General features: G+C 50.7%; 1 long non-coding RNA gene across 1 annotated transcript; it reads left to right on the top strand.

Moving 5' to 3' along the window:
* The first annotated feature begins 137 nt into the window (after positions 1-137).
* LOC306657458 lies at positions 138-27,672 on the top strand. The gene is made up of 4 exons (XR_013762800.1): positions 138-583; positions 20,713-20,902; positions 26,354-26,396; positions 27,280-27,672. It is a non-coding gene; the product is annotated as an uncharacterized lncRNA (long non-coding RNA).

Raw genomic sequence — 27,672 nt, 5'->3', positions numbered from 1 at the left:
CAGAGAAGCTGGCAGGTCACTGCACCCACCGTGAGGAGCCACTGGGCATGTCCAACGAGTGGAAATGGCCAGAAGCCCAACGTGGCCTGGACATCACTCTGGGCTTTGACTTTCACTCCTTTGGAGTGACTGGAGACTCCTGGGGAGATCAGGACCCCTGGGACCCGCCCACGCCCTCCTCAGCTGCCCTCTCGGGCGGCCTTCCTCCTCTCCCTCCTCTCCCTCCCCTCTCCTCCTCCCAGCCTTCCCATCCAGTAACCGCGTTTGCTCCAAGACCAACTTCCTCTGCCTTGTTCTGCTCTGTTGTTTGTTTGTTTGTTTGATGACCCCTTGCCGGTGGAGACAGAACCAGCGTCGCTGATCGCTGACCGTGGGTCCCTGTCCAGGACCCTGACTCAGCCGCTGTCTCCACCCTCACAACCCAGGAATCCCCAAACCAAGATGTGTGCCATAAAATATCGGAGTCCTTCTGGGGCAGGGAAGGTTGAGGAACACTGCAGGGGAGAAGGGCCTGGGATGGAGCCGAGGGCTGGCTGCCCAGCCAGGACCACGCCAGAGCGTCTGTCACCGGCTCCAGCCTCCGGTAAGAGCAATGATCGGGTGCTCGGGGAAGGGTGGGGTGGAGCCAATGTGTCAGGGGACACTCCGTGTCCATTTTCAGAAACAGCTGCGGTGGCCGCATCCTTAGCTCTGATGGACAGCCTCCATAAATTACCCTCCGGGCTGCCACAGAGCGGGACGTGACGGTGCCAACGGCCGAGCTCAGGCGTACCCACCGATCCCTGCGTTCAGGCCAGGCACTGTTCTCTATCTTAGAAACTCCAGTGCGACAATTTCAGTTTTGACCCGTGTTGCCCAGATCTCCTAGAAAAGTCTGGAAATACAACATATGATATCCCCAGGACTCCAGAAAATATTTCAGCAGGACTCAGCTTCCTGTCCTGCCTGGCCCTGGGGGAGAACCTTGCACTTGCTTTCATTTAAAACCAGAGCGGCTGCTGTGGGCTCTGAGATGCAGTAATGGACAAAGAGATAAAAATTCTTATTCTCTGGGAAGCCGCTTAGTAGAGCAGGGGAAGGGAGTCCGAGAACTTCCAAGGAAAGAAGAGTTCAAACGCGGGGACATCAGATGGTGCATGGTACGGAAGAAAAGACAGAGGGTCAGAGGAAGTCCCTGATTTGGGTCTGAGAAGGCATCTCTGCCCGAGGTGACCTTGTAGAGTCCTAAGGAGCAATGTGAAGGACGATCCATGAAGATCCTAAACCCACAAAGATTTAGGATTTTCACAGAGCTTCCTGGGCGTCTCACCTTCTGTCCTACCCCAAGGCACAAGGAGCAAATGAAAATAAGGAATGAGAAGAAACAGAAACTGTATCACCCACTCTGCTCGTTGCCATCTGGTGGGCCCTGGACCTTCAGCATATTTGGTTACTGTGTTTACACAGCCGGCAGGACACACAGCGATGGCCAGGGGCTCCCCAGAGTCCTCGGAGTGGTCCCTGCTTTCCTGGATTCCTGCGGCCCCCACATCCGGGGGCTGGAGCCCCACCTCTCCCCCAAGAATCCCATTGGGTTGTTCAGAGCTGGGGGCCTCTGGGATCTTCTCAGTCGGGGTCTAGATCTTTATCTAACTCAAGTCCTGGGCCTGGTGTCAAATGGGGAAGGAGGACTCAGGAAATGGTTGCCGGGACCAAGAAGGAAGAGACTGGAGCGGGACTCTGGGCTGAGCATGGCAAAGGAGTGAGTCGTGTGAAGTGCCAGCCGCGGGGCCGAGCCCGGGACACTCACCGCTCTGCACCTGCGGAAGTGTGCACCTGCTCACCAGCCACGTCGCCCGCACCTTGGTTCACGGGAGCCTCCATTTTTGACTGATTTCCTGGAGTGAAAAAGCTGCAGACCAGGAAGGTTCCCTCCCTCTCCAGAAGTGGTGCCGTTCTAAGTCAGGGCCAGAATTTGAACCCCAGTCCACCGGGTCCTAAACTTGGGTTCTGGACCTCCGAGCTCTTGCTCTCGGGCTCTACCTCCCCACGAGGGATGAAAGCAAGCCATCCCCTCCCGGCCTCCCAGCGAGTCAACTCTTTTCTCTCCACCCTCGCGCAACGGGAAGGGGCCGGTGTGTCTCAGGAAGCTTCCAGGAAGGAGGTGCTTCACACAACGGAGCCTCAACGACTTCTAGGCATTGTTCTAAGGGCAGATGAATTTCTGCTAAGAGCGGTACCCAGGGTGTTGTAAAGAACAAACAGGTGATCCGAGCCGAGACGGGCTGGGTGCCATAGCAGGAGCACCCAGTGGGTCCTCAGTCTTGTAAACACGGTTGCACTGGTAATCCCTGGTCCCCATTTCAGGGTTTGGGCCAAATCGTTATGGTAACACTGGAACTGGCTTCTCAACTCAGTGGAAGGGACAGTGGTCCTAAGAAAGGCTCGAACGGCCTGTGGCCTCTAGATGAAACGAGGAAGAAGGAGGCCGAGGAGGAAAGCGGTTCTCTCTGAAGTGGCTCAAGAGTTAGCAAGGGGCCTGCCGTCAGGAGAGTCCCCTGGCATGGCTGGTCCTTCCGCCCAGGGCCCAGGGTCGGGCGGCCTTCTTTAACCATGGGCTAAAGCCATTCAGGCCAGGAAATAGGATCCATATTTAGAAGAAGAAAACATGTTCCAGCTCACTCTGCGCCTTCCTCCTACGTCACCTGCAAACCCCAGACTCAAAGACAGACACAGCAAAGAGTCAAGCAGAACTTGAGGCTGGGCGGGGCCCACTCGTCCAGCACCACCAACCGAGGCCGTGGGCAGAGCAGCCCGGGGCCAAGTCAAACGGGGACGGGGCACCGAAGGCAGTGTTGACAAACTGGGTGTGTTAGAGGGCCAGCCGGGGCTAGAACGGGGAGAAGGGAAGCTCCTGGCCGCAGACAGAGCACAGGGGAGAAAAGAACTTCCCAGATCCCTCCTCCAGCCCGGCCACCCCTGGAGAGAGCCCAGGTGTTCCGCTTCCCTCCCCGGCTGCTCTTCTGCCCTTGCTCCCAGAGCCGGGCCTTCCTGCAGGCTGGCTGTTTAACGAGGCAGGTTGAGAATTTTCAGCCTCCAACTCGTGTGTTCTAATCCTATTAAATATGCACCGGCCTCAAAACTCAGCTTTTTAAAAAAACTGGCTTCCCCACCCCCAGCCTCCACCCCCCCACTTCACCTTACTTAGTGGGACTTGCTTCATTCCAGCTTGAAAAGCTATTGCTCAGTTGTTGGCCAGGGTCCCACCAGCGTTTTTGCAAGGATTTGGGCTGTGATTCAGCTACCTACAGCTGTTCCCCAGTTACCACCCACGTAAAGGAATTTCTGATATTAAAACGGGTGACAAACTTCCTCCCCCCTTCCCCCAACACATTAGTTTGATTGACATCCACAGCCCAAGCGGCCAAGCTCACCCTCTCTGGCTTCTTCTCTCTGTTCACTTGATGACACACTTGGTCCTCCTGCCCCCGCGCCTAACTCTCCCCTCCTCCTCATTCTGAAGGTCACCCTCTGGGAAAGGACATGGGAGTGCCATTTGGGGGGGTACTTTAAAAACAATCCGCTAAATCTCTCAAGAACTAAGTTCTGTTCTCTCTTTATCATCAGGTTAAACTCTCTTCCCACCCTTGCAATAAATCTCCCTGAGTGCGCTCCCAATGTGGAATGTCACCAAGTGGGAGGGGAGAAGCAGGACACAGAGAGAGGGCTGAGTCGAAGACACGTGTTCAGCAAGTGCTGGGGACCACCTGCTTCTCTCCCTGATTGCTCAGGGATGCCACCGTGTTCCTCTGCCCCAGAAGCTGGGCCCAGGCCTGAGTTTCCCAGCCTCGGCTGCCTTCTTTAGTGTGTGTGTCTGGTTATGGAGAGTGGGTGCAGGATAGCCCCAAAGTCAACTGCCTGACCTCCTTCTGGCAGACGCCCAGTCTCACCCTGGGCTCCTCAGCTACACGCTTTCTTTCAAAGAAGGATGCGGAAGAATCCAACACAACGCCTTCCAAAGCTGCCATGACACTCAGCATTCGAGGCACCTACGTTGAGGGTGGACTCTGGCCCTGCTGGAGGCCCTGGACGCTCTGAGTTTCTCCCTTCTGTTTGGCAGACACTCTGCAGGGGAACAATAGAGTGCCCCCCCAGTACCATCAACCCCCAGGCCGAGTTCCCTTGCTTCTGGGCAGTAGCCAGTAATGTGATCCTTCAAGGCAGCGCCAAACCCCCCTGTTGGGAATTCAGCCAATCTTGGGGCTCTCCAGGGAAGAAAATTCCTTTCCCTGACCTCTGCAGGTGATCGGATTGAGGTCCCCGCAGCTTGAAATTTGATTTGATCTTTGATCTCTGCTTGCACAGCTGCGATGGTTATTATGCACCATAAAGTGTCCCAGCGCCCTGCCTGGCTCACCTGCCCTCCATGGTGAGCGCTTGGGGCCAGGTATCCTGCCAAGGGGCAGAATATTACTTCTCTGTTTTTCTCACGTGGCATTCTCTCCCGTTCAGTCCTGAGTTCTCATTCCCCTCATTCCCAGGACTTAACCCTGAATTCCAAGACTGGCCATTTTCAGGTCTTTCTAAATGAGAGTATCGTTTCAGAAATAATAACGATAATAATGATAATAATAACAATGCGGTGTGTTAAGAACCGCAAATAGTTGACTGCGGTCAGAGTCTAGAAGAACACCACAGCTGTGACTACAGAAGTTCTCGTAGGAGAGGGGTCCTCAGTGTGTTCTCCGGAGCGTCATCCACTCCTGGGTCACGGGAGGATCATTTTGTGGCGGGGTGATGTGTCTGAGGGTTGCAAGTTGAAGACGGTCCATTACATCCATTGCTTTTGAATCAGAATAAACGATACAACAGGAATTGCTCTTTTTTGGAAGCCTGCTGTATTTTGGACCTCATGCTAATGACTTTACCTGCATGGAAACAGAGGTCTCACAAACTCTTGGGAAGACTATACTATTATCTCTCGTTTGACAGGCGAGGAAACTGACATTCAGAGGGTTAAGTAGGTGCCTAAGAGCACGTAGCCCTGAGCAAGTGGACTTGAGATTCTCTCAAGAGCTCAAGCTCTTCAAATTCATATGCTCCCCCTTTGGTGTGCTTGACTGAAGGATCACGTAACCAGGAGAATAGTGATCCCCAGCATGCACTGTCCACAGCCAGAGAAAATCAGTTCAAGATTTATTGAGCAGTTACCTTGATTGTAATCTGAAAATAAGATCAGAAAGACACATTTTTATACCTTACTTTCAAAATTAATATGAAAATTTTATTCAACAGCCTGAAAGACTCATAAAAGGAATAAATATACCTTTAAAAGAAACCCCCAAATGGTTATCATTTGGGGCATACTAACTTTTTATTCCTGGGTGCTCATATTGCTCTTACCTTTGGGTTTGGACTTGATAAGGAGATTTTTTCCCAATCCTCTGTCTAGCAAAGTCAGAATCATGAGATTCTCTCATGACCTTGAGAGTCAAGTATGCTGAATTAAACATTTTAGCAAACATTAGTATTATTATCTTAGTTTCCATTACATTTCAGGCACTAAAAAACCATTGCAGTAGTTTTTGTTTGCTATTTGAGCCACATTTCCAGTCCTTTTGATTTTTTATTTTGAGATAGGGTCTCACTAATTTGCTTAGGGCCTCACTAATTTGCTGAGGCTGGCTTTGGACTTGTGATCCTCCTGCCTCAGCCTCCACTGGGGTTACAGGTGTGCCCACAGTGCCTGTGTTGTGTTGTATCTCTCTGCTGCTCCTGCCTGAACCCTGAAAGACTACCCCCCACTTAGCTGTCTCCTGGCATCTGGCACCTGCCACCTGCCCATCCGTTTGTTTCTTCATGGGGTGGAGGCTGGCTTATGGTTTTCCCCACTGCTGATGGAGGACTTCAATAGGTCTCTGCCTCCTGCAGTGTGTGTGTACACATTCTCTCAGCATCCCACAACCTTTAGGAGGCCACTGTGACCAAGAACTGAGTGACAAGTTCTCAGCCGATACAAGAAACTTTGTCCCTAAAAAGGAGGCAGCAGAGGCCTTTCCACTCAAAAGCATTTTCTCAAATTTGTGGTACAAACATGCTCAAACTTGCAGGAAAATTAAAGGAACCGTACAAGGAACAACATATCGTCTGCCCCTGAACTTGGTAACATCAATGTTTTCGTCCTGCTTGCTTTATCTCTGTCTGCAGGGTGACTTGGGTTTGCTTTGTTCTGCTGCTGAACTGCATGAGGATGAACTGCAGCATCAGACACATCCCCTCTTCAAATCCAGATCATCCGCGTGTGCCTGGTACCCACACACCACCGCGGCACCTGAGGAAGGGCACCAGGGCTGCTCACTCTTAGCTGCTACCTGGCTCTCATCAAAATTCCCCAGCTGCCTTCAAAATGTCTTTCCACCGCTCTTTCAGTTTCCCCTTTGAACTGGAAGTAAGGCGACAGCTGTCCTGTATTTTGGACATTGCCTGGGTGTGTCCCAGTCTTGGCACTCAACAACTTGAAAACACCCTCAAACTCCATCCTAGGCACCTGGGGAGGACCCACACCCTGACCTGGAGCCAATCAAGTATCACGCCTTGCACGTGATGACCTGTCATTATCTAGACTCTTAATGGCAAGAGGGACCAGATTTTAATTAAAAATACAGGCTTTACATTTTGTGTCTGAAGCTGTCTCCCAACGCCCAGGGCCAGCTTCGTGATGGGGTGGCTGGTCCTTCCTCTACTAATGAGTGGCGCCAGCCTCACAGAGGAAGATCCCCAGGAGTGAGCACACCTTGCTTGCCTTTTGTTCTGCCTCATTTTCTCGTGGTTTGATTGACAGTCGCGTTCACAGATGAGCTGACAATTGTGACTGGCAGCACAGGAAACATGCAAAGCCACCAAGTGCATCTGCTGCACTTCCTTATGAGCCCATCGTCATCTGCACAGGGTGGGTTGCCAGGGGAGCTCGCCCCGGCCTGTGTCACACCATGGACAACATCCATGGTGGTTCTGTCTGCAAAGTCAGGGAATGTTGCAGGAACCAAATGAAGCCCAGGGTCCAAGGCTTAGCTCTGCACAAGTTGAACAGCATGGCCTCGGTCAGGGCCTGTCTCTTCTCCAGGTCTCCGTTTCCTTGTCTGCAATGCCATGAGCTGTGGTGGCCTAAAAGACAAGGCTGCTTTCTTCTTCCCTCTTTCTGCCCCTGCCTCAGGAAGAAGCACCGGGGGCTCCAAGTTCACCCTCGGATTAGGATTACGATGCCCTCGTTCTGTGTCCAGAAGGGCACCCCTGAGGCCTGAACCTGATGAATCTGTGGAAGGTCAGGACACTGGCAATGAGCAGGAGAGAGGGTCTTCCAAGTCCCGTTGCTGCTTGGATATGTGGGTCCCCCATCCTGAGCATCCTCTCTCTCCCATGAGCCACAAGAACCTTGCTCCACTTCATCCAGTCGTTTTAGGAAATGGGGCAGGAGGTATGTCAGAAGTAATATGTCAGACTGGGCTCTAAGCTAGCCGAGCCCTCTGAGCTCTACACTAACATAAAAGTCGGTGTCTTCTCAGCATCTCCAACAAAATGTCCAGGAGGCAGCCTGCCCTCTGGATAGCTTCAGCAGAGCTCAGCTCCCCTCCAACCATGCCTTCCAGTCTTCCCAAAGCATATGGAGGCACCCCTGTTCACCCCTCCGCTCAAGACAAAAACTTCACAGCCATTCTCGATTTTTCTCTTTCCACGTCCAACCCAGAACTGGTCGGGTGAGCTCTACCTTCAAAATAAAGTGGAGCTGGTCCCCTTGCACCAGCATCCCGCGCCGCTGCCCAGACTACTGCCACAACCATCCTAGCTTCCGCTCTGTGTCCTTCGTCCTATCTGATCATCAGGCAGCAACCCAAGTGATCTTCCAGAAACCAGGAAACCCAGTCAGATCGCTCCCCTGTTCCGGATCCACCAAGACTTTACATCAAGTTCTGCACAGCCCCACTTGGCCCAGCCTCTGCTCCCGCTGACCTGACCCCCTGGCCTCATGCAGGCCACTCAAGACCCTTGCCTTCCCCCAACCCACCAGACCCATCTGATCCTTTGCCATTCTTGGCAACTGGACCGAGCTTCATTTTAATGTCACTTTTGCCACCTACCTGCCACCCTATGCCACCATCACTGCCTGGCTTCCTTCTCTCCGTCCTCCTGTCTCCTAGCATATCCCTGCACTTGCTTAGCATCTGTACCATGAGCCTTGGGGCCTAGAACATCACTGGGCCCAGCAGACACTCCATAAATATTTATGAGGTTAATTAACCAATGGAACATGGTTACTCCAATCAAGGCAAACAAGGATGCTGATGATCAGCCAAAAGGATCTTCTGCCCCTTTCCCTTTTTGTGGCGTTTAAATTCATTCCAAAGTAAGATCTAATAGTTATAAAGACTCAGCAAAGGAAGCCATCACACATTTCTGACACAACAGAGCACCACTGTTTATTATCTTCCCAGCAATTATCAGAGTCTGTGAAGATGTTGTCCTTGTATGTCTAACTACCTCTTTTGGTCTGTCTCCTCCATTAGATGCAAGCTCACAAGGGAAAGAACCTGCTTGTACTTGCTCACTGCTGAATCCCCAGGACTGAGCTGCGGGCCTGGCCTGTAGCAGGTACTCCTTATGTGTTTGTTGAATGAATAATTAAGCGAGAAACTAATCAGAACTGGAAGTCTTATTAAAGATGTCATGATCTCTTCAAGGGCCATAACTTCAAATTTTTTTTTCTTTTTGCAAACTCACTAGAGCCTAACATGGTACTTTGTGCTTAATAGGAGCTCAGTAAACATGTTTATTGGGTTGAATTTCACTGAACTAGCAAAATTTTAGAGACTCCATGTCCTACTTAGAAAAGCTCTTCTGGAGAGGACAAAGGCGTGGGGGATTCTGTTGGGAGACCCAGGTTTCCAGCTTGGCAGGACATAGACAAAAGGTTCAATGGGCTCATTTGCATTTTGTTTTGCATAAATATGCAAGCCGAGTGGCTGAGCTGGAGTCTCCAAGGATGTCAAATGGCAACTGGCTGTGTTTTCAAATAGAATATTCGGGACCTTACAAACACAAGATTCCCACCCAGAAGACGCCTCCTCATCTGTCCTGATTATGGCGAGACACCCTGATCTTGGCTGAACAAATGTCCCTGGAAGGAGCCCTCCCTGTCCCCTGACCACTGCCAGCCGCTTCCCCATGCTCACCCCCTACAGGGACCTTGGCAAGGCTGCCTAAGGTGTGGTGACTCCCAACAGGCCCCTGTTGACAGAGTTTAGAACAAACCTCCCTGTCCACACACAGCCCTGCAGCTGGGAAGAGCCAGGTTGGGAGATTGATCCCATCCTGGCTGAGGTTACCAGTGCCCAAGAGAAGTTTCAAAAACAGAAAACAGCAGCTCATCTACCAAAGAACTCCTCATCTTTATTGTGACCCACACAGTGCTGGGAAGACTCAGAAAGACCATGGGATTTTTTTTCCCCCCAGTTAATCCAGCAGCCCTGATTTGCATGGGATTTGCATAAACAGCAGTTGTATTCAGGCAACTCTCACTTCAAGGGCCAAGATTAGGGTGGAGGATTTGTCCCACCCGCAGTAGTTTTGTTCAACCTCCACTGTTTAGACCCCCTAAAATAGCTCTTTATACACTGGCCAAGGTGAGGAGGTTAGATGTGGCGTGGAGAACCTCACAGGTGGGGGGGGCGGGGGCGGTGCTTGGCTCTGTCCCAGAAGGAGGGGTTGGACAGTAAGAATGTTAGGGTCACTCCCAGTTCTGGAATTCTCTATGAATCTCTGCAGGGGGCCGGGCTCCCAGGGGCGGCTCACCAAACGTTGGTTGGGACGATACAGTAAGCAAGAGGTACGGTAGCCAGATTCGGCTTATGCTAATATTTGTTGAAGGCTTTTCTATGACAGTGACTGTCATGTGGGGAAAGTGGGGGGAGGAGACGGTTTGAACAAGGGAAGGGCTGGGCAGAGGAATGTGGGATTCTCAGCCACATCGCCAGTGCCTGCCAGCCATTATGTAGTGATCAGTCCTTGCAAAGGCCCGAAACCTCTCAGTTTGCAACTGAGTTGCGCCTCCTTCCTGTATAAGAAAGAAAAGCAGACGATGTGCTAGTTGCTACTGGTTACGGTCATTGTCCAACTCCCAGCACCAGTCTGGACCCGGGGCACTTCCAACTGGGCCTTGCTATTTACGGCCGATCCTCCCAGGTATGGTCTTTGAAATGACCCATGGATTTTGGCTTGGAGGCAGTCGCCTTGCCCCACCCATCCACCCCTACCGCCCCCAGTTCACACCTCAGCCCAACTTCAGATTCCATACTATAAAGCAAGATGGCAGCAGACATGATCCCCCAGATAAAACAATCCATAGGTAACACCTCCCAAGAGCAGACCAGGCTAACCTGCAGTTGCTAAGGGAGAGGGAAGATGGGGCATCGGTGTCTGATATCTGTTTCTTTCTCCCCAACTTCCTTAATCTGTGCAGAATGCTAGAAGATGATTATTACATGCACAACCGAGTGCCTGAGGCACTGGGCTTCCAGGAAATCCCTGCCTGGAGGAGAGGTGGGAGGAGGGAAAGGGAAAGGACAGGCCCTAAGACCTCCCGGCTGGGCTTCATTCAACTACCGCCCACTGGATCTTTATTGAAGCATCTAGATCGTCTCCCTATGCCCCAGCATCATGGCAAAGGAAAAGGAACTGGACTGGAATAAACCAAACCTGCAAAGCCTCAGTGCTGGCCTCTGGTCCCAACCCAAACCCTCAAAAGCCAAGGAAACTTCTCAAGTCATATTTGTTTGCTTGTATTATTTTCTTTATAAAATTGGGAATTTGAAGTCTATACTACTTATCCTGGTGAGTTTATCAAGAGTCACAAAGGACATCATACACAGGAGCTGGCTGGACCAGATAGGTGCTGAGTATTGTTACCACCTCAGTTGAAACCAGCCCGGGAAGGACAGACTTCCCTGGAGTATTTTCCAGCTGACCCCACATGCAGAGTTGTCCAGGTCATCTCCAGTTTGGTCTCTCGAGTTGATTTTCACCTTTTATTTCCGTTTGTCTTTCCTAAGGGATTGGAAGTGGCAAATACCTGAGAAAAATAACTTAAAGAAGGAAAGATATATTTTGACTCATGATTCCAAAGGTTTCAGTCCATGGTCACCTGGCTCCTTTGCTTTGGGCCTGAGGTGAGGCAGAACATCATGGCGGAAGGACATGGGCAGAGAAACTGCTCAGCTCATGGCAGCCAGGAAGCCGTGGGGGGCGGGGGGATGACCTTCCAGGGCACACCCCTAGTGACCTACTGTCTTCAACCAAGTCCCACCTCCTACAGTTTCCACTGTCTCTCAGTAGTCCATTCAGCTATCAATGGATTAATCCATTGAAGAAGTCAGAACTCTCATGAGCACATCACTTCTCAGAAGCCCCAGCTCTGGACATCGCTGCATGGGGATCAAAAGCCTTCAACCCGTGAGCCTTTCACTTCATATCCAAACCATAAAGGAAGTAAAGGAAATGGGGATTCCTCAGTCTTTCTGTCCACAGACAGGGTGCTCAGCAATGGAGAGACCTCCCAGACCCAGAGACCTGTGACTAAGGAGACCAGTGACTCTCCTCCTCTAGGGTGTCATCTCTTCGTGGCACAAGAAAACCCTTTTTAATTCAGTGAAACAAGGAGGGTTTTCTCAAGGAGACTTTTAGCTTCCTAGAGCCCTGAGATGGCCAGGACCACACCTGTAATGGGGTAGAATAAAGTCCTGCTCCCCTTTTTTGATCTGACTGCCTAGGAGACTTAGGTGCCTAAAGATTTCTTAGCCTAACTTCTCTTGGGCACTGATAACCTCAGCCAGGATGGGAGGTACTTTTAAAATTTTAATTTACTTTAATGTTATTATTTTTGTAAGCAGTTTTTAGTGACTTTAATTACCCTGCTCCACTTATTTTCCATTCCTTCCTTCCTTCCTCTTCCTCCCTCTTCTCTTTCTTTTCTCTCTCCTTCCTTCCTTAGCCTGGGGGCTCCAAGATAGGACTCTTGGAGTGGCTTCCCATCTACACCTCATTTTCCTTGGAGGCCTGGGAAAGGCAGGGCAGGAGGAGCAGCACACCTTGGACTCCCCTCAGCTGACACCTGAGGCCATGTGCACAGCTATTTGCTCACAGATCCTTGGGTCCTCTCCCCACCTTGGAATGTTGCCAAACTCCAGGAACTAGGGATACAGGGAGGGGGGAAAAACATATTGTTGCAATCCCCTCCTCCCCCTTGATCATTAATTGTATCCTGCTGGGAGCCCTCTGCACCGGGGTGAGCATGTGTCAAACACATTTCCCTCTTCCCAGCACTTGCCAAGGGTGTGTTAGCCTCTTATTTTTGAACCCCCCCTCTCTGAGGCGTCCGGAGAGTCAGACCAGAGGAAGGAGGGGGAGGAGAAGATTATAGCGAGCAGCAGGCTGGGGTCAGGCTCTGGGCTGGAGTCCGAACTTCCTCCCTGGACAAAAGATGGGGGCCGGCAGTCCTTCTGCAGAGATCAGCTGTTGGCTGGCCAGGCAGGAGACCCACTGTGGTGACCGGAAGTTAAGAGGAAATGGACTCAGTTGGACTTCTCCTTAAAGGATGGAGGAGCTGATCTTTTCTCTAGCCCCCTCTTTCTTGTCCTGAGGCCCCCAAGACAACCCAAGGCCGCTGCTGCTTCCCCTCCCAGCTGTTTTGAATCTTCTGAGAGAGCAGAAGAAGCAAAAATATCCTTCCTGGGTATTTATTTCCCCTGGAGGGCAACAACGATACATGATCAAGAGACCAGGAACAATCGATTGCCTTCTACCAGGGGAGGGAGAAGTCCCAATTTGGGGGCCCTGGAAATTCAGTGGTTTCTTCCACTGCCTGAGCTCACGAGGAAGTCCTAGCCTTTGGAGTTGCTCACAGCACCAAGGATGAGCTTCCCAGCAGCTCCGCAGAGGACCCAGGCAGGTCCTTCTCCTACCTAACCCTCTCTTCCCTCAGCCCTGTGGCGTAGGAAGACATCAAATGGCTCTTGCAGATCAAGGTTGCTTCTCAAAAACACTGATTCTGCCAAATGCCGAAGGATCCTTTTCCCCTTGGCAAGAGAGGGAGCTACCAAGCTTCTGTTCTGCTTTACCACAGTTACTCCCTCCCTCTGTATTATCATTATCACTCATATTTTGGTACTGGAGGTATCTGCCACTGAGTGACATCCAGCCTTTTTCATTTGTTATTTAGAGATAGAGTCTCACTAAGTTGCCCCGCTGGCCTCAAACTTGTGATCCTCCTGCCTCAGTCTCCCAAGTAGCTGGGAATAAGGTGTAATACTGCACCTGGCTCACATGTGATGTTCTCAGCCCCTATGGGTTCCATTCTTGGGCGGGCCTAAGAGGAAGCTGCTGGGTACTGTGGCTTCCTGTGTAGCATCAGGAGAAGCCAGACTTACAGGCAGAGAGGTCTGAGTCTCTGCCTTCACCTCTGACCTCACAAGGTAGGTCACCTCATGACCTGCCTCCTCTGAGCAGCATGAGCTTTAGGGCAGTCATCTCCAAATTTATTTTTTAAAGATTGAATGTGATTGTATACGAAAAACCATTGATACTTTGAGTAGCACATGTCTTTATTATTGCAATAAAGTTAAACATGCTAAGAGGGACATCTTAAAACCCCTATTGGATCTGCCTCATTTACCAATGTCAATGCTACTCCCAGCCACACGGCTCCTGTCCCCGGTATAAGGTCATCCCCTTTCAAGTTGAGAGCATACATATGCCCACTAGCCACAGCTCTTTGCCATCCCATGAAAACTCAATGCAAATGGAGACAGGCAAAATATGCCCAAGTCTGGCTCTCCTCCGGCCCTCGCCTGACTTCCAGGAGGCACCCCGTGCACGCCCCCACGTATGGCTGCTGTTCCTGCCATGCTCAGCCTCAGCATCCCACATTCCTATGAGACAGCATCTTGAACCCAAGTCACAGCCGGTCCTTGAGGCAGCCTGAGGCCTGACACTCCCTGTCAAGAAAACGCACAGGGCCCCCGCTGCCCTGTCCCCACCACTGCCCCAACACTGTCCTACTACTGTTTCTGTGTAGCACATCCAGCCAAAGCAAACAGTGCTCTGGAGCCAGCCTCCAGCAAGCAGCTGCAATGCAGAGTTGGAGGCTCTTTCAGGAAACCTAGGCCTTCCTCCGCCTGCTCACCCCAGGAGCCCTGCTGGAGGACAAGAAATGAAGCCCGACCTCTCCATGGGCCCTCACCTAGCCTGACCTTGCTCTCTGGAAGAGCTGGTCCTCCTCCCTCTAGGGCCCTGACATCCTTCTCAGCCATTTTGCACACATCGGATGCCTGGGTCCTGCCACGAACTGCTATCTTCTTTGAGAAAAGAGAGAGCACATTGTGAACGTAGGTGTTAGGAGCCATAAGACTAGTTATGCAATTTTGATATCATCCTATATTCATGGTTCTCAGACTGAGTTTGAGGTTTGGAGATGGGTGAGAATCTCCCATCAATGAGAAGAGGGGAAGCAAGAAGGACAAAGGGAGAGGAAGAAAGAAGAACCACTGGGGGAGGGGCCCTTGGCACCTCTGTCGGTCAGATGATGCATGTTTTTCCCTTAAAACTCCAGACGGTCTTAGATTTTGATTATTTCCATCTTACATCTAAGATATTGCCCCAAAGAGAAGGGACTTGCCCAAGGTGACTTGGGTGGTAAATGGCAGAGCAAAGACTGGAGCCCGGGTCTTCCAACTCCAGGGCCAGGAACTTACATTCAGTTGCTGCTGTTATCCAATAACTCCGAGGTTAACCCTCTATATAATTCACTTTTTCAGTCCCACCAACTGGAGTGATGCCTCTATAGACTCAGTGGTCCCCATTGGTTCAACCGTCAGGTCTGCATCATTTAGCCAAGGCTGGTAGCCCCTAACTTTGGCTACTGGTGGTGGTAAGGGTGGTGGGAGACAGGAGTGGAGTGGCAGCCATGGTGGAGATGGAGGAGACGGTGGTGGTGGTGGTGGAGATGCAGGTAGCTATAATGGTGGAGGAGGTGGTGGTGGTGGGAGAGGTGACAGATGTTGATGGTGATGATGATGGTGATGGCGATGTTGGTGGTGAGGTACTGATGGCGATGGTGGTGATGCCTGTAGTTGTGGTGGTGGGGAGTCATGGTGGTGGTGATTGTAACCATGGCGTTATGGTGACGGTGACAGTGATGGTGGTGGTGGTGGTTGCAGTGTTGGTGTACGCGGTGGGTGGTGGATGGCAGTAGTGGCGGTGATTGGTGGTGATGGTGGTGATGGCGGCTCGCTCTTCTTGTCACTACCAGCAGTGGTGGGGGTAACATCAGGCATTGACGAACCAGCCAGGGGGCTTTCTCCTTGTCTAAAATCCTCCCTAGCATCCCACTCCCTGTCTTCTGATCTGATTTTGTGTAAAAAAAAAAAAAAATAGCAGAACTCTGGACTTTTGTTTCTTGGTAGCAACATCTGTAAGACGATATGACAGCCTCTTATTTATTTATTTTTGAAAGGATGTAAGGGAAACAGCTTCCCTTAGTCAAACAAAACACACATGCCCAAGGCTTTAGAACTGGAAGCTGCCTCTCCAGCTGGAGATGAGATGGAGACGAGCGGGCCACACAGCGTCGCCCTGAGTTTCCTCTTACCCCTACTCTTCTCCCCTCGACTCTCACATCCAGGATCAGGTCAGCCCAGGGATCAGTCATATTCCCTCAGAGCTCTGGCCCGAATGTGGCTTAGCATCTCTCCCTGGGTTCTTCTTAGCTCATCTGAGAGACTGGAATTCCAAAGAGAGAGGGAGAGAGAAAGACTGGGACAAGAAAACCAAAAGGAAAACAAACAAAGAGAACACAGGAAGTTTAGCCAGCACCCAGCTTACAGAGCTTACTTCCTGAAGCTTGGCAGTCACTCAGCCCCAGGGCTGGCTACCCACGTCATGACTCTGAGTAGCTCAAAAGGCTGGGACGACTTAGAAGACACCTTCCAGAGGTCAAGCCCCCTGGAGTTCTGACTTGCTTCCACGTGGAAGTGGGTGTAGTGTCACTTCACCTCTTCCTCTTGTCACTTCAAGGTCTTGGAGCCCAAGCTAAGATCACCCATCTCAGAGCCCACCCGGGGTGGTGGTGGGGGGGTGGTTCTCATGCCGCTGTGCCTGCGTTTGCCCGGATGTCCAGCAACGCTGAGGAGACCACCCAAACAAAGAGCACGCCCTTCTGTGACTGACCTGGCTCTTCTCATGGGCCCCAGAGCCTGACAATCGCCTAGGCACGTAAACACTTTCTGATGAGATTACTGACACCCCTAAAGCAACCCCCCAGCCATGGCTACGGACGGCCTACGCCAGTAGAACTGAAAAGCTTGGTGTGAGAGATCGCCCTCCGCCATTTTCCTGGCTGCTCGCTGAAGGCAAGATTTTTCAAAGACTGGGACAATTTAGCACTGAACACAAGCAGGTCCCCTCTGAAGCTCCCAGCCCACAGGGTCCTCCTGGGTGGGAGCTGGCCCAAGGGTGCTGCAGGGCCCCTGCCTCCTCTGCTGGCTCCTCTCAGCTCCAGGCTTCATTTCCTGGGACTCTGTCCCCTCGTAGCCCTCATGCAAGTCCCTTTGGGACTTCTCAAGAAATCCTGATAAGGGGCCCGGGGTTGGAAAGATAGAAAACAAGCAGGAGAACACTATCTGGCACATTTGATTTCTCCTTTGCCATTCAAGTAACAATCCGTGCCTGGTCGGTACAGACAGCAGATTTTAGTTATTTCGTTCGCCTCCTACCCCATTCCCGTCCCAGGGGTGGGGCCGACTGATATTTTTTTTTCAAGGCTGTACTAAAAATTCCAGCCTCCCTTATGATTCCAACACCCAAATTACCATTTCAGGCACAGCCTGTCACTCACAGGCCAGCCCCAGAGGCCAGCCGCTTCCCTGTGCACTTTGGGTCGGCCTTGAAGCATTTGGAGACACGGAGGTGCAAGGCGTTCCCTCTCCTATCTTCCACACGTGTTGCTGGAGGACTGAAACTGTTTCCTTTAGCAGAACATTTCTGACAACACGCCTGACTCTCCCGCAGGGTTATCACTCCCGGCTCCATAACAAGGCCTTATCTATCCACAGAAGTCAAAGTGTTTCCATGTCCCATCCCTTAGAGGGTGGTTTTTCTGAATCTCTTTGGAGAGTGGGAGTGGATGTCCCAAGGAGAAGAAGATTCGCCCTGGGAGATCCCCAGCCTGGTACTCGAGGGCTAAGTTAGCCTGGTTCTGCAAGAACATGGACGCTCCCCCGATTCCAGATGGAGAGCGTGAAAGAAATCGCTTCAGTTGGGGAACTTGTTCGGTCATCTTGGAGTGTGCACTGCACTGGGGCTAACTCGTCCTGGCCGGTCCTTCCGGATGTGGCCTTGCTCAAAACCAGGCTTTGCACAGGAGTCCTGTTCCCTGGGGCTGCCTCCTCCCAGGCCGATAGAGGGTTTCATCATGGATGACTCAGGAGGTTGAGATGTGAGCTCTGCTGATGGCTAACGAGGCCTCCGGCCCCATCTGCCCTCACATTCTAGCTGTTGACAGGTCCAGGCGGGCTGGCCAAGCAGCCTCCCAACCAGACTGAGACGAATGGTCTCGGGCTCCACTCCCCTCTGCCTCCGGGTCCTTCTCCTGGACTGTAGTCCACCTCCAAGGCTCCCCATGGATCAATTCCAGGCCATGATTTCCCTCGTGGGCAAGTGAACAAACCAGGATAAATGAGACCGTTACTACTTTCCACGCCCCCCATCCTGGCCATCTTGGAGCTTGGCATCCGACTCTGTCCCTTCCTTACTTCTTCCCAGACTCTCTCCTTCCCTCTGGATCTCTTCAGGACCTAAGTAAATGGATCTGGATCTTGACTCCTGTTAAAAATCCTGAGGTAGGCCCCAACCTTTTGTGTGCAGAGGAGACTTTTAACTAGTTAAGGAACAGAGAGAGAGAGAGAGAGAGAGAGAGAGAGAGAGAGAAAGAGGATCAGCTTGTTCTCTAGTCAAAGCCACGATGGGAATGGAGGCCTGCTTATTTATCAGCCATAGCCAGCAGCTCTGAGGGCCCCCAGCTCCTGGGAGCCAGTCAGTCCTTGAGATCCCAAGGACAGAACTGGAAGCCATCAGAGAGACAGCCAAGCAGCTCCAAAGTCTCCATGTGGCTACCAGACAGGCTGTCTCAGGACACATCTTGTCCGTGACTCCTCGAGTTAAACATCACTTTGGAAACACTGGAAGGAGCTGGGAGTACTGGGGCACGTAGGGAGCCATGATGCCCCCCAACCTGGGGACCGGGACCCCAACCCATTTGCAGCATGGGCTATGTCCATCCTTACTGGGTTCAGGGCTGAGGCTGAGACCGTGCCAGGTCCTCATGTGGCAACGGTCCACAGAGGCAGGCTCAGGGGCCTCAGCGCTAATCACGCACGCTCTTGCTGCTGCTGATGTTTGGTCCTCTAGATGCCTTTCGCGTACATGCTCCACCCCCGTGGCCGGGCCTCAGCACACTACCCTCCCTCCTGCACAGGGGAGAGAGCAGCCGGAGGACACAGACCTCAGGCCTCTGTCTGGCTCCTCCCTTGCAGAAGGGAATGGATGAGGCTGAGCCAGGACAAGGGACGTGAGACCTACAGTCACAGTGGCCAGGCTTGCAACGTCGAGGGGACCAAAGAGTGAGGTCGTGTTAGTTCTTAGAATTGCTTGGTCCCGGCACACTGCAGCTTTAACTTTTCATCACCGTGTGAGGCTGGCCCACAGTTAGGATAGAAGTTGTTCAAACACCCATAAGCTAAAGGAAAAACAATACACCACTAACTACAATTGCAGCCACTAACAAGAAGGCGTTTGTATGTGTGTGTGCAATGTGAATATACGCATGTATGTATATATATATATTGAGCTTTTCTATCCCATTATGCTATAAATATTACATAAAGTGTCTGAAATATTCCATAGCTTCTTGTTTACTTAGAACTCAAAAAAATGATGACAATAGCTTTCCACGTCAGTAAATCGGTGTGTACTCCTTTTTAACAGTTGCCTAGTGTTCCGTTGTATTGATAATAGTGGACACTGGTATTTTCTTTTGCACTTTATACCATCTCAAATAATGCTGTCACGATGCTTCTGAGCATATCCTTGTGTGGCTGTCTGATTATTTCCTTAATATAAATTCCTGGAAGTGCAGGAACTTGGTCAGGTCACCCCTCAGTGCACCTGCCAGAGGGCGTGTCCCTGTGCAGCCCAGCAGCGGACTCCAGGAGTCTGAGGGCTTAGCCAACCAACACGCTAGCCGTCGGGGGCAGCCAGTGTGACGGGGTGCAGGCCGTATCTCGGGGGCCCCGGTGTGACTGAGTTGAAGACTGGACTCTGATTTTCAGGGATTAGAGAGGTTTTAAACGTTTTTGAGCAGAGCCTGACTTGACCCACAGCAGAAGCAGCAAGAGGGACAAAGCAGAGGCCCAGAAATGGCAGAGCCCCGGTCTAGCTGCGTGAAGAACGGAGAGCAGGGCAGTGGGCGGCAGGGATGGTGGGGGCAGGGAGAGGGAAGGCAGGAGAGTAAGAACCGGGAGCAGGGAGCAGCGAGGCAGGGCATGGCACGTCCTCCTGGGAGTCATTAGAGATGATGCAGAGATTTGAAGTCTGTGCTGGAAGGCCAGAGATGCTGACGGTGCAGGAGGATAAGGGCAGCAGGGAGATTGGAGGAGAAAGCCCGATTTGTTCTGGATAGTTGGACCGTACACACCCCTGCAGAGCTGTGAGCTGGGCTGGAAGTGGGCTTGAACCCAGGGCTGCGGCCGCAGAGGAGGAACGCCCTGAGAAGAGAGGTCAAGGACAGACGCTTGGGCAGTCCCAACTGTCAGAGCGGGAGGAGATAAAAAGAAAAGGCAAGAAGTTGATGGAGCCAGAGCCACCAGAGAGGAAGGAAGCGGATGGGCACACTCCACTCCACGGTAGGGAGGCCGCAGAGAAGCCAAAAGCGGAGGTCAAATCACCAACGGGCAGAGAAGGCGCCCCTGGAGCCAGCCGCAGCCCAGCTCTTCTCAGAACGAAACAAGGCCACCACCAACCTGCCATGGGCCTGGAGCAACTTGGGCTGAGACTTTACTAAGGTCAAAAACAGGAGCGAAGCAAAAGGAAGACCTCCTAGGCCAGGACCGTGGCAGCAGGAATATTCGTCGGCCCAGCCAACAAGAAACGCTTCCAACCAACTCCTGGCTCAAACTGCTCAGGCCAGATGGGACCGTCTTTTCTACAGTGGCAGAAAAGAAGGCACAGCAGACAGAGGGGTGCCACACAGAGCGAGGACTCGGCCTTGCTCTGGCGAAGGCAGTGCCAGAATGGCAGCCCAACCGAGCACGCTGTGTTTATAAGCAGTGTCAACCCGGAATGAGAAGGGTAGCATCTCCTCTCGGTCTATGTCACGGGGAAGTTGTGTCTGAATTCCCTGCTTCTTAATTCAGTGAGACAGTGAAGGTCTCGAGGCTGACTCCAATGCCACCTTCCTTCCTAAAACAAAATCCGAGCTACAGGAAAAGCATTCTCCCAGGAAGGTGGGCACTCTGCCACAGCCCCCATGCCTTGCTCTCTCTGAGGCTGTGTCCTGGGTTATAAGTCCCCCGCCCCCAGTCTCAAAGGGCAGGCGCAGCTCCTTCCTGAATTCTTCTGCTCTGCCTCCTCCAGGACACAATGGAGAGCACACACCAGGCGGAACAAAACAGTGGCAATTGATGACAAATGGACTGAGCTGCCCCCGCGTCCCCTCCCCACTCTCTGTTACCATGGAGACACCAGCCAGCCGAAGCCAGGAGATCAGGAAATGTCCGTAAAGGACGGTCTGGTGGACGCAGGTGCTTGGGGTACCAATGCATTGGTAAGATCCTTCAATCAGCTGAGGGTGAGAGAGGGAACTGGGGACTAAGGTGCAGAGATGGGTGTTGTCCTTGGGCTGGAAGCTTCATTTCTCTCCCTCAGTTACACTGAGACGTGTGACATTTTTCACCAAAGCTCTTTTCAATTTCCATTCCTAATTTTCTCATCTACCTACAGAACCCACTTAAACTCTAAGATGGGCCTCTGGGTATATGCTCATAAAGCCATGAAACCAGGTAGAAGAATGTTCCAGAAACTTGATCTCCAGCACTTCTCCTACCACTCTGGAAAATAGGCAACAAGTTCCCTGGAACTGCCAAAAGATTCTTTTCCGATTCCCTCCCTTTGGAACAAACAGTGAACATATCCTTGAAATTTACAGCTAGCAAAGTATCTCTTTAAAAGGGCAGAGACTTACAAGTTGGAGGGAGAAAGAAGAGGAGACAACTTATATTGTGGTTTATTTTTTCACTACTAGTTTCTGAGCAACAGGAAACCAATAGTCAAATATTAACTGGAATTGTACCACAGCCCAACAGGTCTAGTGGAGATAATTTCCCCCAAACCAGCTGTTATCAACATAGGAGGAAGGGAAGAAAAGAACTTCCAGTAACCCCTACTTTTTAATGCGAACGTTGCTATTTCCAGTGCCATTTGAATTTTTCAAAGTCTAGGCATCCAGCATGATTCTTGTAATTCCACAGGAAGCCCAGAGAATCTGGGGGCAAGTTCAGCCCCTTCCTTGCTCTACATTTCCAGGTCATAGATTTGTTATTTGTGTAATCATAAATGTCAAGATCAGGATATTTATAGTCGATTGGCAAAAACCTAGCAAAGCTCTTTGCTTCTAGAAAACACTCAAAACATGCCAATTCATTGAAAAAAATTTAAATTCTTACTATAGTAGAAATTACAGTTAAATTTCCACTTTCTCTCTTTTTTCTTCCATTGTATAACCGTCCTGCGATGACCTGGAGGGTGACTCCACTCATTTGCAAGGTTGAACCAATCAGAGATGGGATGCCTGTCCCCCTGCCTCAGTGATTGGTTAAGGTAAATGAAGTCTATGCCAAGGTCAAATGCTGGTTTCCTCATCTGACTCCTGAGGACTGGCTCCGTAGGGCTTCTAAGAAAGGAAGTTTCTACTTTGTTAGAGGAGGCAATCCCAACCCATCTCCTGGTTTGTGGCCAGCATAGTTGAAAGATGACAAACCTAGTGCATAGGCCATGTCACCACCTTGAAGGAAACTAGCCTGAAGATAAGGTGAAACCAATAAATACAGAACAAAGGGACAAAATAAAATCCAGTTCTTGATGACTTAATTGTGTGTTGGATCAAACCAACCCTGAATGCCACTTAATCCATCATCTTTCCAGTAGTGTAAGCCAATAACCCCCCTCTGTTTTTTTTTTATTTATCCATTTGAGGTGGGTTTTTTGTTTTACTAATTTAATTTTTAAATAAAAAGTCATAATAAATAGTTCTTATTTTTTTAAAATAATAGATTCTAAGCAATACATTTACTAAAACAGTCATCAGTTTGATGGTTTTACTCTTAATGATTAACAAAGAAAAGTTTTGAAGCCATGGAGATTGAGGTGATCAATGAGATCTTCTCTCCGAAGAGTAGGCTAGGTATTGACAAAAGTATCTAAGCACAGTGGGCTCCTCAAAGTCCTTGTAGAAGGACAGATGGGGGAATGTTAGAAGATAGAAGTGTATTGCATGCATTCCGGCAAACAAATCCATCTTTATATGTGGCAAAGGCTAATTTCAAATGAATTTTCATTCTCCAAACATAAAATTGTGGATCATTGTGAAAGACAGCTGTCAAAGGTGCTCAATCCATCCAGAAAATAAGGAATTTACCCTTGAAATGAGTAATATGTAGATAATCCCAAACTGTTTGCTAAGAAAGATGTTTAGACATTCCATTGGAATTAAACTATTTACTATTTGAATGAAAAGGAAGCATTAACTAGACCATCATCTGCAGAAAGGCCCTCTAGTTACTCTGACCAGGTACACAGCAAGAAGTACTGAGAAGTTGTGGCAAATGTTCTTTGGGGAAATTTTATGATTTTACTGGCAGTTTTGAAACTTCAGGGATAAAACTTGTATTTTGTTCTTTGACTCTCCAAAAGGGCAAAGTAAAAAAAAAAAAGAGATGTTCAGGAAGTAATGGCTAGCTGGCTGGATGTACAGAAAGAGGAGAAAGAGGATGATAGAGGTAGATGTGTAATAGATACGTAGGTGACAGAGATGGGTAGACAGGTGGATGGGTGGATGGATGGATGGATGGATGGATTGGAGGGATGAAAGATGGATGGAATGGAATTGATGGGAGTTGGAGACTTCCCTGGAAAGGACAGGAATCTATATCACACCACCTAGTCCGAAATATTCTTCCCAAGACAGGAGTTTCCAGTTTCTAGTCCCAAACACGTTCTCCAATAGCATTTGTGTTTTATAGCTTTTTGTTGCTGTGACCAAAACAACTTGGAGGAGGAAAGATTCATTTTGGCTCATGGTTTCAGAGGATTCAGTCCATGGTTGGCCAGATCAATTGCTCTGGTGAGGCACAACATCATGGTGGAAAGGTGTGGCAGGAGAGCTGCTCACCTCATAGCAGCAAGGAAGCAGGCAGCAGGGAGAGAGAGGGAGAGGGGTGGGGAGGAATGGACCAGGCAGGACAGCGCCTTCCAGGGCATGCCCCAAACTGACCAACTTTTCCAACTAGGTCCCATCGCCCTGTAGTCTATCCAGTTATCGGTGGATTTAAAACAAAATTTTTTTCAAACGAGTGGATTAATCCATTAGCCGATGAGGTCAGAGTCCTCATGATTCAAACATTGCCCAAAAACCCCACCTTTGAACCTCGCTGCATTGGGGACCACACTTTTCAACACATGAGCTTTGGGGAACATTCCAGACCCAAACCATAACAGTATTTGTCAGTCACCCTGGCCTATAATCATGGCCACGGATGCCTCCGCAGGTATCCTGGTGGAAGGCCACTTCTACTATCTTGGGTTCACATGTCTCAGATCTAATTCATGTACCTTTCATTTCTTTTCTTCTCTCCTCAAATAAGGACTTGCATGTGCCTGAGAGTCACTGACTTCCATACCAAACCACGTCCACTTGCCAACTCTACTAATTCTGGTCATAGAACCACCATTTTCCTTTGCCAAGGCTCCAGATGAGGAAATTCTAACAGCTCCTGGCTTCCACGACCCCCACAGGCAGCCCGCAAGCCTGGAAGAGCCCACCTTTCCATTTCTGCGGCCACTGCCTGCTTGAGGGCGATGGCTTCTCACTCAGGACCCGTTGCTTCTAAACCAGTCTCCCTCATTTCCACTGTCCCCCCATTCATGAGAAAATATGATTCTATGTCAACAGAACCCATTGTTTCCAGTTAAATTTGTTCATAAGATGGAAAAACAGCCAAGTCGCTCTGGATAGGGCTGGAATGTGCAGAGGACTAGCCCAGGTGTCCCCCCCAGGTGTCCTGGAGTCCTTGGCATTGGAACCTCACTCCTGCTGCCGCTGCCGCTGCTCCTTGGGAAGGTGGCTGAGTGTCCCTTCTCCCCACTGGGTTACAGTCACTCCTACAACCTGGAAGCAACGGGGCATTCCGTCTCCCCACTTGGGATCGCAGCGTTGTCTGCATGAACCTCGCTTCTGACTTGAACTTCTGCATTTTCCTACAGGGAAACAGGCCTGTGTCTGGGTCCAGGCAGGAGGGAGCAGTCACCACCGTTCTGTTGGTTTCCGGTCCCTGTCCTGTCATCTGTGTCCTGGGGACCAAAACAAGCCTTTCATACTTAGATAGATGATTAGATGACAGAGAGGACAGACAGAGATAGAAGATAAGTGATAGATGATCAAAAGAGGTAGAAGGATACATAGATATAAATACAGACATGGCATCTCTCTGGGGGTTGGCTGAACCATGAGTTATCATCAGAAACCACAGTCAAGAACAACAGCTTACAGGTCCACGTCCATAAACTTGTTTTCCAAATGGAGGACTTGGATCATCCTTGGTATTTCACTCTGGGCGTGGGATGCAGCTCAGTGGTAGAGCACTCACCAAGCAAGCATGCGTGAGGTCTTGGGTCCCATCCCCAGCCCTGAAAAAAAAAAAAAAAGGAAAATTAATATTTCCCCTTCCTTCCTCCAATAGGAAGTTAACGGGTTCTTTTGATTGCACCTCTAAATCTCTCCTATCTGCCCCTTCTGGCCATCTCTGCTGTTCCTTCCCTGGCTTTAGGGTCTTATCGTCTAATGCTGGGCTGTTATGGTAGCTACTGAGAAGTCTCTCTGCTCCCCAAATCATCCCCCTCATTTTCCGTTTGCTTACAGCTTTAGAGTGGAAGAATATAAATATGGCCATGTGATTCCTAGCTTATATTTTTCATGGTTTCCCTTGGCCTAGAGGCCAAATCCAAACTCCCTTCATATTCTGGCCCTTGCTCCCATAATGGTCTCCTCTACAGTTTTTCTCCCAGAAGCTCTTTTTGAGAATTGGCCCACGTGCCCCTCCCTATTCACAGGGTTTCAGTACAAGGAGACCCTGTTAGAACACCAGCCCACTGCATGGCGCGGCTTGGCCCTAGTGGGCATTTGGCCCTGGTTCAGTCCTGCAGGGCTTCCTGGTGTGAGCAACAGTGTTAAGCTCAGGCTGTGGTTCCTACCTGTGCTGTCCACTGTTCTTGACATGGAACTGCTGGGAGGACAACGAAGCCTTGCAAATAGGAGTAGGAAGTGGAGCCAAAAGGGGGGCCTGGTCATACTTGACTCTCTGGTCCCAGTGGACCTGAAGCAAAGTTACACCCCTCCCCTTGCAGGGGCACCCTGATCAACCCTTCCTTGGGCTCCTTCTGGCTTCTCTTTTATGCAGGCTGGAGTTGTGCATCTGTGTTTGCAGTCAAACTCAGCAGTCCGAACTATGTACCCACTTTAATCATCTTGGCTCCCCGAGGCCAGGTCGACGTCTAGGTCATCTTCGTGAGCTTCGGTGCCTACCTCGTTGCTGGCACTCAAAGTTTATTGAATGAATAATTTAGTTGGCTGCATTTCTAACTCAGAATAAAAAAATCTGCATAACAATGTGATCTAAGAGACTTTCCCAGGTTTCCCGACTTCTTTGCCTCCTGGAGCAACAGCATCCTTCCTGTGGGGAAAGCACCGGAGTTCTAGCAAGAGCACCGGGCCCTGAGTTCAGCAAAGCCTGCAACAGCCGTTCACATGCACTAGCTCATCCGATCTGGAGGGGCCCTGCTGTTGTAAGTATCTCCCTTTTCACACGTGACTGTACGGAGGCCGCGGAGACAAAACAGCTCGCCCAAGATTGGTCACGTGGGGTTGCTCCAACTCCAGCCCAGCTCTGCCTGGCTCCAAATCCAGCACTCTTAGACTTTTTTCCCTCTGGGGTCTTCTCACTAGGTGTCCTGTGCTGCTTGGCTGTCTTTGATCAAAGTCCCAGAATGTGAGTATGTATTTAAAATCCCCATCCCTTAGCTGCTAGTCACTTCTGCCAGGTCAGAAAGGGAAACGCTGGTGGGGGTGCTGAGTGGTCACAGTCCACACCAGACCAGACCCAGCAGCTTTCACTGCTAGCAAAGTGGAACTGGCTGGAGAGAGAGAGAGAGAGAGACCCTTGATTTTCCAAGAGTGTCACCGGCATGGGACACCGTGTGGCCCTCCCGCTTCAGTACTAACCCCCCTCCTCCTGCATCCACAGGAAGGTGAATTTAAGAGCTGTCATTCTGAGGAAGGATCAGGCAAGTGAAGGGACCTCAGGAGTGGGTAACAAAGAGTTAAGACCGCAGCTGCCAGCGTGCCCGCCCGCCCGCGGGGTAGAGTTATGCTCAAACTGTTCCCACTGGCGACCAAGTCAGCTGTCATCGGAGAACAAAGAGTCCCCCAGAGCTGCTCAAGTTGTGTCACACCCGGGAAGCCCTGAGCACTCCCTGATTAGGATTTCTAAATCAGCCCCATCGAGGCCTGAAGAATAAAGCTGAGGAACAATGAGCCGGCTACATTCACAGTCAGCCGTCCGGCCAGGCTGCCGCCTCCCGCCACCCACCCCCTTCCAAGGGGCCTCAAAGGCCACTTCACCTCCATCGGGACAATCGAATCTCCTCCACAGCCCCCAGCCCGCTGGAGCAGTGTCCAGAGAACTTCGGGAGTGGGGTGAGGGGGGTTGCCACGCTGGGGCTCCGGTTGCTACCAGGGTAGTTGCAGGGGGCAGCGTGAATACAGAGGGAGCGGGTACAAGGATGGAGGGGGGGCGGAGCTGCAGGCATAAAGGAGGCCACATTTGGGATTTGGGAGGTCAGATTTTGCTGTTCTTCTTTCATTCCAACCAGGTTCGTGCTGAGTTTTATGCTGGACTACTGGAAAACTCCACCCTGACCCCGGTCCTGAGTCTGAGAAGAACTCTCACATAGTAAGTGGAAACTACGAAAAAAGACCTGGGGGCCTGGAGCATCAGCAAGACCACGCAGTCAAGATTTCTTATTCCCAGCCGAGCCAGCCGAGCCAGACGGAGAACACTGCAAGAGGTTTCCCCAGCACCTTAAATGCAGAGCTCTGATCTGACCTCCACGTGAGGACATACATGTCATCTTTGCAGAGCTGTTGTTGGAACTGAACATTGGTTCATTGGTTCCATGTCAATGTTTAAAAAATGCCAAACCATCGTTGGATTTGCATATGCGTTTAATATATTTGCATCCTCCAGAGAAGGACGAGTGAAACCC

Source organism: Sciurus vulgaris (genome assembly GCF_902686455.1).
Source record: "Sciurus vulgaris genome assembly, chromosome: 3".
NCBI lineage: Eukaryota > Metazoa > Chordata > Mammalia > Rodentia > Sciuridae > Sciurus > Sciurus vulgaris.
Note: the sequence above shows the minus strand (reverse complement) of the source record. Positions and strands in the feature narration are given on the sequence as shown.